This window comes from Bufo bufo, chromosome 5 (assembly GCF_905171765.1).
Source record: "Bufo bufo chromosome 5, aBufBuf1.1, whole genome shotgun sequence".
Lineage (NCBI taxonomy): Eukaryota > Metazoa > Chordata > Amphibia > Anura > Bufonidae > Bufo > Bufo bufo.
Genome location: NC_053393.1, coordinates 306,854,475 through 306,867,368, shown reverse-complemented (window position 1 = coordinate 306,867,368; position 12,894 = coordinate 306,854,475).

Sequence of the window (12,894 nt, the reverse complement as noted above, 5' to 3'; positions counted from 1 at the left end):
GTAAACGTGCAGCAATGTTTTTTTATGGACAGCAGTGGCTTCCTCTGTGGTATCCTCCCATGAAATCCATTCTTGTTTAGTGTTTTACGTATTGTAGATTTGCTAACAGGGATGTTAGCATATGTCAGAGACTTTTGAAAGTCTTTAGCTGACACTCTAGGATTCTTCTTCACCTCATTGAGCAGTCTGCGCTATGCTCTTGCAGTCATCTTTACAGGACAGCCACTCCTAGGGAGAGTAGCAGCAGTGCTGAACTTTCTCCATTTATAGACAATTTGTCTTACCGTGGACTGATGAACAGCAAGGCTTTTGGAGATACTTTTATAACCCTTTCCAGCTTTATGCAAGTCAACAATTCTTAATCGTAGGTCTTCTGAGAGCTCTTTTGTCTAAGGCATCATTCACATCAGGCAATGCTTCTTGTGAAAATCAAACCCAGTGCATCCCCTTCACCTCGTGGTTCGGAAGGCGGACACTGATTAAATCGGTACTAGTCCCCAAAATCCTGTATTATATGCTAGTATTGCCAATCCACTTACCAAAATCCTTCTTTATTCAGCTGAAGCAGTGTTTCTCCAGATTCCTTTGGAAAAAATCTAGACCCCGCATTCCACACTCGACAATGATTCAACCTAATAAGTTAGGGGGAATGGGACTCCCGGATATGGCTGAGTATTACAGGGCAATTTAGGGGATGAGATGTCTGGAATGGATTAGAGGCTCAGAGAACAGACTCGACATTCTAGCAGAAGCCGGGGATAGGAGACTCCCTCTGAGATCATTCCTTCTTTCTCCCCCTAAAGATATGCCCCAGCAGATCAGGTCACTTAGCCTCACGACGAAAAATACGCTAAACCTGTGGCGTTCAGATCTGTCTAGGGCGTTACTTTCAGACCACGAAGTGTCACCTGTGCTCCAGGTCAGAGACATTCTATGGAGCTCTGGGGGTCTATTTGGCTCTACTCTACCAGGTGACCTTGGGGAACTGTCATTTCAATTGGTTGATCTATTGGATCAAGCAGGTCATTTAATAGAAAACTGGGACAATCACCCTAAACTGCAAAAGTTATCCTTTATCCACAAACTATATATTAAACAATACATAGGGAAAAAGAAAATATCCACACCGGCCTCTATGACACAATTTGAGCAAATGATCCTTTCTAAAACCCCTCCTTTGAAAAAAGTCTCGCGGTTGTACTCCCTGCTGGTTTCCCAGACCAGACCCGACTCATATGGTTTCATCCGCAAATGGGAAAATGATCTAGATGTGCACTTTTCAGCTAGGGAAATAACGCAGATTTGCTCTATCACTCCAAGGGTATCTAGATGTGTCAAATTACAGGAGAACCTTTATAAGGTGATCACAAGGTGGTACTTCACACCTCAAAGATTACATCGTATATACCCTGAAAGTGATTCAAGATGCTGGAGATGTCTTAACGCAGAAGGCTCGCTGGTGCACATCTGGTGGTCATGTCCTGATATTGCTGAATACTGGACAAGGATTTGTACTATATGTTCAAAGATTAGTGGGGTAAAGTTTGTTCCTTCAGCTAAAGGGTGTCTATTGGGGATATTAGGAGAAATTAAAGGGAATAGACATGTTATTTCCTTGTTGGGCCAATTGCTGGCAGCTGCGAGAGTGCTTATAGCCTTTAATTGGAAGAATCGCAAGGCCCCCCCGATCTCTCAATGGATTACTAAGTGTGATGCAATCTATAGATTGGAACAAATTGCTGGATGGGAATCCAAAAGGTCACAGGTGTTCGAAGCTATATGGTTCCCCTGGAAAAAATATAGAGGTTTCTCATCTTAATGGAAGATAGAGCTAATTAAAAGTGGTATTAGAGATGTAGGAATAACCCCTCGTCCCCTCTTCCCCCTCCTGTCAACCCCTCCTTTTTTGTTTCCATTACCCTCCCCCCTTTACCACAATGCTGGCACTTAAATATGCTTACATTCTCAGATGCATGATGTGTTTAATATGTGCCCCAGTGTGGGGTGGATTTATCTTTTGTATTTTCTGCTCATGATTCAGAATAAAAAAAAAAACTTTTCACAAAAAAAAAAAAAAAAAAAAAAAAAGATTTTTAGGGAGCACCTAAAAAAAAAGAAAAAAAAAAAAAAAAAGAAAATCAAACCCAGAACTGGTGTGTGTTTTTTATAGGGCAGGGCATCTGTAACCAACACCTCCAATCTCATCTCATTGATTGGACTCCAGTTGGCTGACACCTCACTCCAAATAGCTCTTGGAGATGTCATTAGTCTAGGGGTTCACATACTTTTTCCAACTGCACTGTGAATGTTTACATGGTGTGTTCAATAAAAACATGGTAGCATTTAATTATTTGTGTGTTATTAGTTTAAGCAGACTTTGATTGTCTATTGTTGTTACTTAGATGAAGATCAGATCACATTTTATGACCAACTTGTGCAGAAATCCATATCATTCCAAAGGGTTCACATACTTTTTCTTGCAACTGTAAGCTAGAGTCACGTAGCGGAGAGAATAGGAAAGAAATAATCTATCTGATATCACATCACAAGTTGTTATTATTTGTACCCTGCCCTGAGCCCAGTGACACAGAAAAATAAGTTTTATTTGTCTGTTAGTTATGTGGTCGTCGGCGGCCATTTTGTTTAAGTTTAGTGCACCAGCACTGCATATGTGCCAGGGACAATAATTTAACCTTGTTATTTTAGTTCAGTGGGCAACATATACCCATTTTTTAAGTACACCTGTAGTGTACGGGGACTGTAATGCCCGTCACTACAGAAGGGTCACTTGTGTGCTGTCGTCCCCCTTATTTATGGGGAAGTTGGTATAAGTTATCTTTATAAACTGTAATGCTATGTGGAGGGGCGGCAGTTTGCTGATATTAATATCACTAGTTGTTGCTCACTGATCTGTATCTGGGTGGCAACACCCAATGTTCTGATACTAAATGGTGTATTCTTTATGTTTGTATGGTCTTGTGTCTCCCCCCTTTCCCTTTTGTGTCTCTTTTTATTGTTTTTTATACTCAGGTCTCCAGATCCCAAATCACAATCGACTGAATGCCTTAAGGTGTTTTCATCTATGACAGTGTCCTCGAGAAGGATCCATTGCAACCACATAGCAAGTACATATATTCCATGCTTTGAAAATGATTAAATATGTCTCGCTTAATGTAAAAGGTCTTAACTCTAATGTGAAGAGACGCCTGGCACTTACTGAGTGCAAGTCTCAGAAAGCTGACATAGTCTTTCTTCAGGAGACCCACTTTGATCACCAGGGCTCTTTCAAGTTTGCGCAATATTTATTCCCTCGTATATATTCTGCTTCCTCTGGGAGAAAGAGAGCAGGTGTTGCCATTCTCATATCTGCTGATTGCCCTTTACAGGTGGAAGATGCTATTATTGATCCAGCTGGCAGGTATATTATACTAAAAGCCACACTCAATGGTAGCCCACACGTACTGTGCAATTTATACGCTCCGAATACTGCCCAAATCCCTTTTCCTAATAAGGTGTTTTTGAAATTATCGAAGTTGCTCCCAGCTGCATTGCTAGTAGGAGGAGACTTTAATCTCTCCTTCTCCGAGCGTCTAGATAGATTAACCCTTCAGAATAGACCGCCTACTAAGGATCAGTGTCGAAACTCACGTCTTTTTAGGCGTCTTATTAGAAAATTCGAATTATATGACCTCTGGAGAATTAACTATCCCACTGCAAAAACGTTTTCTTTCTTCTCACATCCACATAATACACATTCCCGTATAGACTACTTTTTTGGTAATATCCCAATTTTAAGGATGCTTGCAGATGCCGACATAGGACCAATTGCCTGGTCGGACCATGCTCCAGTGTCAATTAACATTAAAACATCAGGTTACTACCCTAGAGTATGTCATTGGCGCCTTAATGAATCCTTCCTACACCAGCTGCCGCTTAGGCAGGAGTTACGTGAGGGCCTTACAGAATACTTCACCTTAAATCAGTCCTCAGGACCCCCTATATCTATGATATGGGAAGCCCACAAGGCAGTCTTTAGAGGCGCATGTATAGCTATGGGGTCTCGACTGAAAAAAGACCGTACTATGCAACAACACAATATCACCTCACAGCTGAAGGATTTAGAAAAGATGCTAGAGTCCCGTTGCTCGCGGCCTCTGCTTAGGCGCATTATAACCCTGCGTGCTAGATTGAAGGAATTATTGTTTTATAAAACTGAGAAAAAATTACTATATTCGCGTCAAAGATTTTATATGTGGGGAAACAAACCGCATACCCTCCTGGCTCGACAGCTTCGGGACTCTGGCACTATAAACACTCCGACTGCAATGAGGCGAGGGGATGGGGCAATAGTGTATGACCCAGAGGTCATTTCCAACTTATTTCAAGATTATTATAAGGCACTTTACTCTATCCCTCAACAACTCCCATCTGACCCAAGGCGCAGTAGACTCCTCCTAGATTCCTTTCTTTCTAAGTGTGATCTTCCTCAGTTGTCAGGAGAAGCTCTTGCCTCATTAAACGCTCCCATTACTGTGGAGGAACTACAGGAAGTACTGAAACAGCTGCCCAATAATAAAGCCCCTGGGCCAGATGGTCTACCATACATCTATTACGCAACATTTTCTGATATTCTTTTGCCACATATGACGCTGTTGTTCAACTCTCTCCTACAAGGATCACCAATACCCACTTCAATGTCACACTCCTATATAACTTTAATACCTAAACCGGGTAAAGATCCCCTAGAATGTGGAAATTATAGGCCCATTGCACTTCTTAATTCGGATCTGAAAATTTTCACGAAAACTCTGGCTAACCGACTTTCAGACTGGCTACCCCAACTGATCCATAAAGATCAAGTGGGCTTCGTTCGAAACCGACAGGGCGGAGATAATACAAGGCGCACCATTGACTTAATTGATATCACAAATAAGCGCAGAGACTCGGCGTTGTTGCTAAGTCTTGACGCAGAGAAAGCGTTTGATCGCTTAGGGTGGCCTTTTATGTTCTCTACCATGGAGGCCTTCGGTCTGAAAGGCCCTTTCCTTACAGCCCTCCATGTTCTATATGCCCAACCTACAGCGATAGTGAAAATGAAGCATGCTCATTCTTTGCCTTTTCCTATAAAAAATGGTACGCGACAGGGATGTCCACTGTCCCCTCTGCTCTTCGTTCTATGCATAGAACCCCTAGCGGCGGCCATTAGGTCTCATCCTGATATTCATGGGATTAAAGTGAATGCAGTAGAATTCAAACTTTCACTATTCGCAGATGATATCCTGCTAACATTAACTGGCTTAGATATTTCGCTTCCCAACCTCTTTAAATTACTAGAGACTTATGGTAGATTGTCCGGTTATAAAATTAATACCACAAAAACTGAGGCTCTCCCTCTTAACCTAGCCCCTGATATTTTGACCACCTTAAAATCTAGCTTTAATTTTCAATGGACGGAAACGTCCTTGAGGTATTTGGGGGTCAACTTAACCCCTACTTATTCCTCGTTGTACGCTCAAAATTTTCCATCTATGTTCCGAGAACTCAAGGCCTTACTGATTAAATGGATGCCTTTTCCCATTTCCCTTTTGGGCCGTATAGCATCAGTTAAGATGAATATTTTGCCTAAATTACTGTATTTGTTTGAGACTCTCCCAATTCCTGTCCCTGAGAAGGAGCTGCGGGATTTTCAGTCATCCATATTCAGGTTCATCTGGAATGGAAAGAGGCATCGCATAGCTTGCTCAATTTTAATGTCACCCAAAACTCAAGGTGGATTAGCAGTTCCAAATATTAAAAAATATTACTGGGCTACACACCTTAGAAGACTGCCAGCCTGGTCCAATATGTACGCGTACTCCAGATGGATGGAAATAGAGAAGTTGTGGATAGCCCCTGTACATCCGAACTCACTCATTTGGTACTCCCTACAACCCTCACTTAGACCTGAACTACTGGGCCCTATGTCTTTTACATGTAACATATGGTCGAGATGTAACAGACTGTTTTCACTTGCATCGGAAAAATCTTCTATGGTCTCCTTTCTGTATAACCCACTATTTAAGTTGGGAATGAGCACAGCTTTTCTTAAAACATGGTTTCCCAGGAAGTTGTTCAGATTTGCGGATGTTGTAAACTATAGGACTCTGGGCTTGTTCTCATTTGACGAGGTACGTTCCTTGCATCAATTACCAGAGTCTTGTAGGTATCAATATGTGCAGATTAGCCATTTTTTTTCGGACCTCTTTCACTCAACGAAGGTGTCAACCCCCACGCCGTTTGAGAAACTTTGTAAATTGACTGTTACAACGAAGGGTCTCATTTCAGACATTTATCTTATCCTATCATCCTCCTCTGTCACTCACTCCTACATGTCTAAATGGGAAGTAATTCTAGGCCATCCTATAACGTATGCAGAATGGAAACAGATATGGGAACGGGCAGCGAAGTCGTCCTCATGTATCACATATAGGGAAAACACATATAAAGTGCTTATGTTTTGGTATCATACCCCACAGCTATTAAAACACTTTAGCCAAGATATCTCTGATAGATGTTGGAGGTGTATGATAGGTGAGGGGACCCACCTTCACATTTTCTGGGAATGTCCTGTGATTGTGCCCTTCTGGAGAATGGTGGAGTCTGTCTTTTTTCAAATCCTCGCAATTCGTTTTCCTTTTACACCTTTTTTTTACTTATTGAATATGCCAAAAATGTCATTAAAAAAACAATTCCTCCTATTAGTCCTTCAGGTGTTAACGGCGGCCAGACGCCTAATTGCGAGGTTATGGTTGAGGGCAGACGCGCCTACCCGAATGGACCTCATACATAGTGTAAGGGAAGTTAGGAAAATGGAATACTTAACTGCATGTATTACTAACTCAGTCGATAGATTTACAAAGATCTGGCAAACATGGGATGACGCTTTTGATCACTTACAATAAAAGACCTTTGATTACCAGTTAGATTGTTATTTTTCCCCCTTCCTCTAATTTCCCCCATGTGTCGTGTCATTGTAATTGTCTTATGTCCTTTTGTGGTTTCAGCCCTTAGTGCGTTTATTGGCCTCAGATGCAAAATGTATGTTTTGTATACTAATGTACATTTGTTGATATTGACGTTATGCAACATAGTATTGTACCTGTATTGCTTCTTACGATTGTGCTATGAGACAATGTACCTGTATTATTTTTTCATTGATAAAAAAATCAATAAAATAAACAATTAAAAAAAAAAAAAAACCTGTAATGCTATGTATTTCCCTGTTACTGTGAAATTTGCATGTACAGGCCTGCTAGGGGTGTCATTTCAGCTCTTAGTCAATAGAGGGAGCTAGGGAGCCCTAGTCTATATAAGGCCCAGTCAGGGAAGGAAAAGTTAGTCTAGAGTCTGTAGTGGGAGTCTAAAGCCAGTCTACAGCAGTTGGAGTTTAGACTATGTCAGAGTCAAGTCCAGGCCGGAAGCCTGCAGACCAGGAGAGGGTATTGCAGTCCCTGTAACCGGGTTCCAGATTCAAAGAGAAGGTTCCCCTCCTGAGTTCACCTATGCAGAAGCAGGAACACCTCAGTTAAAGAGCCTGAGGAAGCTGAGAGAGAAACAGAGGCATGTCAAGGAAAGCAAGAGGTACTCAAGACTACAGAGGAGGTACTTAATAAAGATAAAACCAAGGATATACGCCAGAGCTAGGGTATTGGGCGTGGAGAAGATTTTCTATGTTCCAGGATCAGTCAGGAATAGAGTGCAAGCTGCCTGTACTGCAAGTCCTGTGTTTAACACTCTGAAGTCACCTTGCTATACATATATTGCCTGCATCAACTGTATTGAAAATCTACTGTCTGCAAAGGAACTGCGTTTCCGTTAAGGTCCCTATATGATGACTACTAAAGTTTGAGTTCTGCTTTAACATCACGTGGTTCCTCAGTTATTCCTGCTATCAGCAAACGGCGTGCCACCGTTTAATTGGCACTGGCGTCACGAACATTTCTCATCATCACCTGCCCTTGCAGAGAGTCAGCCGTCTCAGGTTAGTGTCTATTGCACTACAACACCCAGGAACATTTATACACCTAACTTGAGTACGCTGCTCCTCTCTTTTGGCGTCACGAACAGGATACGCACGCTTTATAGTGCAAGAAGCGTGAACTTTGTGCCTTATACAGTTGCCCTGTGACCAAAGTGACAAATTGCCTGTTTTATTAAAGTGGACTTTGTGGACTGAAAATCCTACCCAAAGTGTGCCTAAAACCTCCAAAAAGCGCTGTACAGTGTTGCGCTATCAAGAGGAAGAAAATCGCCACACCGGAGTGTGGTTTTATGGACTTTTTACCATCCTGCTTGCTGTCAGTGAATAGACAGCGTTTCTACCAAAGATGGCCGCTAAGGCTACTGAAATATCTGCTGCGTCATCTTCATCCCGAAAAAGCGGGAAAAATTGGCGCCTTTCTGAGAAGAAAGCGGGAAGGAGTTCAAGGTCAGGCGCCACTGCTTATCTGGACATTTGCATGTCGGCCAGCATGGACTCCGCCTTCCATATACTGGAATACCTGGGGGGCGGCCTCCCAGTGCAATGGGAGGAGCTGGCTGATCTTATTGGCGCCACCCTATCGCTCTCCAGAGAAGGATCGAGCATGTTGGAGAGTGAGCACCGCTTTGCTGCAACGTCCACGCCTGAAATACCAAAGATGACTGATATTGGTGTAGAGCCAGAGGAGGCTCCGCCGGCCTACTCTTCGGGACCGGAGAGACCCGCCTGCCCGCCACGGGAGAAAGAACCGGAGCCCTGCTATGGCTCCTGGAGAGACTTCTTTCAGCCCTCTTTCAAGTGGTCTTCACTAATGGCAGAGATCCGGGAGGCCGCTATAAAGCGGAATACAAAGACTAAAATCTATTATGAGGAATTGACCAAGACTATCCATGAACGACACACCGACACCCAACCCCGCCTGGAAAGGAGAAAGGGGTTGGTGGTGTCCTTTGACAAAACCCGTGGCTACGGGTTCATCCAAGATTATCTGACTGGCAGAGACTTGTATGTTAACAGAAGATCTGTCAAGAGAGACTACCTCCCTTCCTATCAGCACAGCCTCCGCGAGGGAGAGGAAGTAGAGTTCACCCCTGCCGAGAGCCTGAGAGGCCCTTATGCAACTGCCGTGACCCGTCCCAAGCGAGAACCTGAGGACTGGGAGGCAGAAGAAGACTACTCTGGCTGCGAGCGGGAACCTGAACGCTCTCCAGAGCCGGCCCATCACGCCTTCCAGGAGCGGAGCTCCTTCATTGGGCCTAATGTCTTCTGGCAGCCAACCGTGTTGGAAAAATGGGTGAGCCCCTATCCTTCCCCCGAGCTGCCTCGTCGGGAGAAGACCATACAGGACCTGGAGAACTTAAAAGGACTTCGGGTTACCTTGGAGAACATCCGGAAGGGTCGGAGACCCGATGCGTCACCAGAACCTGCAGAGGCCGAGTCCGAGCCATCGTTGACTGTACCTGCGCCGGCGGCGCCAGCAGACGACAGCGACTCCGACACGGAGAGCATCGGTCACCAGATTGTCCGGCTGGAAGAGAAGTTGCGGGAGCTGCGCAAGATCGCGACCGCCAGGATCCGGACGCCGCCAAAGAAGGACGAGGTAAGGGTGCCTGTCACCACCCGTAGACCACCTTCTGTCACCACCGCTCCGTTGCGGCCCCAAAGAGGACCCGCTATTGCTGGGGACTGCTGCGCAGAGCCCACCGGACCACTTGCGGCGGCGGTACCCAATGCAGCACCACCCACAATCAGTATGCCGGGACCGGTACGGTCCACTCGAGGGTTTACCCCTAGGCCCATGGGGCCAATACCTATTAGGGGCCCCTTTACCTTGCAACTGCCCCCTGACACCATTATGTGGGCACATCCTCCTGTAGAGGACTACTACAGGCCGTACTTGCCAGCAGAGCCGGGTAATTATGACATGCCACTGTGAATCAGCCTGCTAGGCATTTGATTTATTTTGTTAGAAATGATGATGTTGAAAGCTTAACCCTTCCAGGACAGGAGTCCTATGTTTTCTGGTTCTTTGTTGCTGCTGCCAGTTCATCCACGGCTCAGTGGTAGGTGTTAACCACTGAAATCACAAGGTCAACAAAGCCAAGTTTGTTTCCAGGATCTCCTGCCTGCTTTTGCTATCCCACGCCAAGTTGTGCCTGTTCCTTTGTTGCACCTTTTACCCTTACCCCCCTTTTCAGGTTGATCAGGGGTATTACAGCACTTGTTTTATATTGTGCAACTTGATACTAAGGAACCGTGCCCGGAGACAGACTCAAAAGAACCTGAGCCTCTGAGATTCTTACTCTTTTTAAAGGAAATGTGACCAGAGATGGACTCCACCGCACGAGAGCCTCTGTGATTTAATAGGAAAATAACCTGGGTACGGACTCATGTTTGTTCTTTGAGCCTCCAAGAACTTTTATACTGTTTTATCTTTTTGCTGTTCTATTATGGACTTATTCATTGTCATGGACTATCCTGGTTATTAATGTCACGCTGTGCCAGGTCAGCGCCCCAGTTCCATTCACTATCCTGAGAAGAAGAGAACGACGCCCCTTGTCACCAACCTTCACTTTTGCCAATTGGACCTGAGATGAATGTAAATGCAGATGAATTACATATATGTATGCCCGCATGTCTCTTTTTCTGTTTCAGGTAAAGATTCCAGTTGGGCGGGCCCTGATGGAGTACGAGGTCATACTCAGCTTAAAGCAGTGGGGTATGTAGTGTACGGGGACTGTAATGCCCGTCACTACAGAAGGGTCACTTGTGTGCTGTCGTCCCCCTTATTTATGGGGAAGTTGGTATAAGTTATCTTTATAAACTGTAATGCTATGTATTTCCCTGTTACTGTGAAATTTGCATGTACAGGCCTGCTAGGGGTGTCATTTCAGCTCTTAGTCACTAGAGGGAGCTAGGGAGCCCTAGTCTATATAAGGCCCAGTCAGGGAAGGAAAAGTTAGTCTAGAGTCTGTAGTGGGAGTCTAAAGCCAGTCTACAGCAGTTGGAGTTTAGACTATGTCAGAGTCAAGTCCAGGCCGGAAGCCTGCAGACCAGGAGAGGGTATTGCAGTCCCTGTAACCGGGTTCCAGATTCAAAGAGAAGGTTCCCCTCCTGAGTTCACCTATGCAGAAGCAGGAACACCTCAGTTAAAGAGCCTGAGGAAGCTGAGAGAGAGACAGAGGCATGTCAAGGAAAGCAAGAGGTACTCAAGACTACAGAGGAGGTACTTGATAAAGATAAAACCAAGGATATACGCCAGAGCTAGGGTATTGGGCCTTGGAGAAGATTTTCTATGTTCCAGGATCAGTCAGGAATAGAGTGCAAGCTGCCTGTACTGCAAGTCCTGTGTTTAACATTCTGAAGTCACCTTGCTATACATATATTGCCTGCATCAACTGTATTGAAAATCTACTGTCTGCAAAGGAACTGCGTTTCCGTTAAGGTCCCTATATGATGACTACTAAAGTTTGAGTTCTGCTTTAACATCACGTGGTTCCTCAGTTATTCCTGCTATCAGCAAACGGCGTGCCACCGTTTAATTGGCACTGGCGTCACGAACATTTCTCATCATCACCTGCCCTTGCAGAGAGTCAGCCGTCTCAGGTTAGTGTCTATTGCACTACAACACCCAGGAACATTTATACACCTAACTTGAGTACGCTGCACACCTGCACTGCATATGTGCCAGGGGAAGGGAAAATAATATTGGGATCCGTCTGTGAGTTCGGGGACTCAGGAGGTGACATATTCCCTTTTTTTTCTGTAAAGTACAATCCAAGTAAATCCATCTGTAAGATTCTGTGGGGACAAATAATATATTTTTTTGCTAAAAAGTACATTTGCGCCCTGCAGTGCATTTGCGAGAGTGAAAGAAAATATGTTAAATCGATCTGTTTAATTGTGGTTTAAAAAAATCATATTTTTTTCATAAAGTACTTTTGCAGCCTTTGCTGCATTTGTGACAGTCCAATACAAGCGTTAAATATCGCTGTTATATTCTGCTATTAAAAAAACACCCATTTTGTGCAAGATACTAGATTTGCGGCCTTTGCTGCATTTGTGACAATCCAATACAAGCTTTAAATACTGCTGTTATATTCTGGTTTTAAAATAACACCCATTTTGTGCAAGACACTACATTTGGGGCCTTTGCTGTATTTGTGACAGTCCAATACAACCAGTCAATACTGCTGTTACATTATTGGTTGACAAGTTAAAAAATTTTGTGACCTTGAAGTAATTGCATAAAATTTGGCTGTTAAACTGTTGTGTGACCTCAAGAAAATTTTCCTCTTAATTGTTGACTATTGGCGGTTACATTGTCGCCCCATATAAACCATCTGTTAGTTTAGTTGGTGAATGCAAAGAATGAGGAGAGCGTCAAATAAGCTACGTGGCCCCTGTCGTGGTGCTGCTGGTGGAGCTCCTGTTGCAGGGAGAGGATATCGATCTGTGCCAGCTACAGGCACAAGTGAAACACCTTCCTCAGGTGCGAGTAGGTGACAGAACCTTCAGCGTTATTTGGTAGGTCCGAATGCGGCTCTACGAATGGTGAGGCCAGAACAAGTACAGGCGATAGCAGATTGAGTGGCTGACAGCTCCAGTTCCTTCACATTGTCTTCCACCCAGTCTCCTTCTGAAAGAGCAGAGTTGGCACCTGCAGCCCATGTCCACCAGGCTTTCACCTCACCCCCTTGCAAATCATCCAAGCAGTCTGAGCCCCAAGTCATGCATCAGTCTCTACTGCTTTTTGATGACTCTGCTAGTAGGGTTTCCCAGGGCCATCCACACAGCCCTTCCCTAGAAGTGGAAGAGATTGAGTGCACCGGTGCCCAACCACTTATGTTTCAGGATGAGTACATGGGAGGACC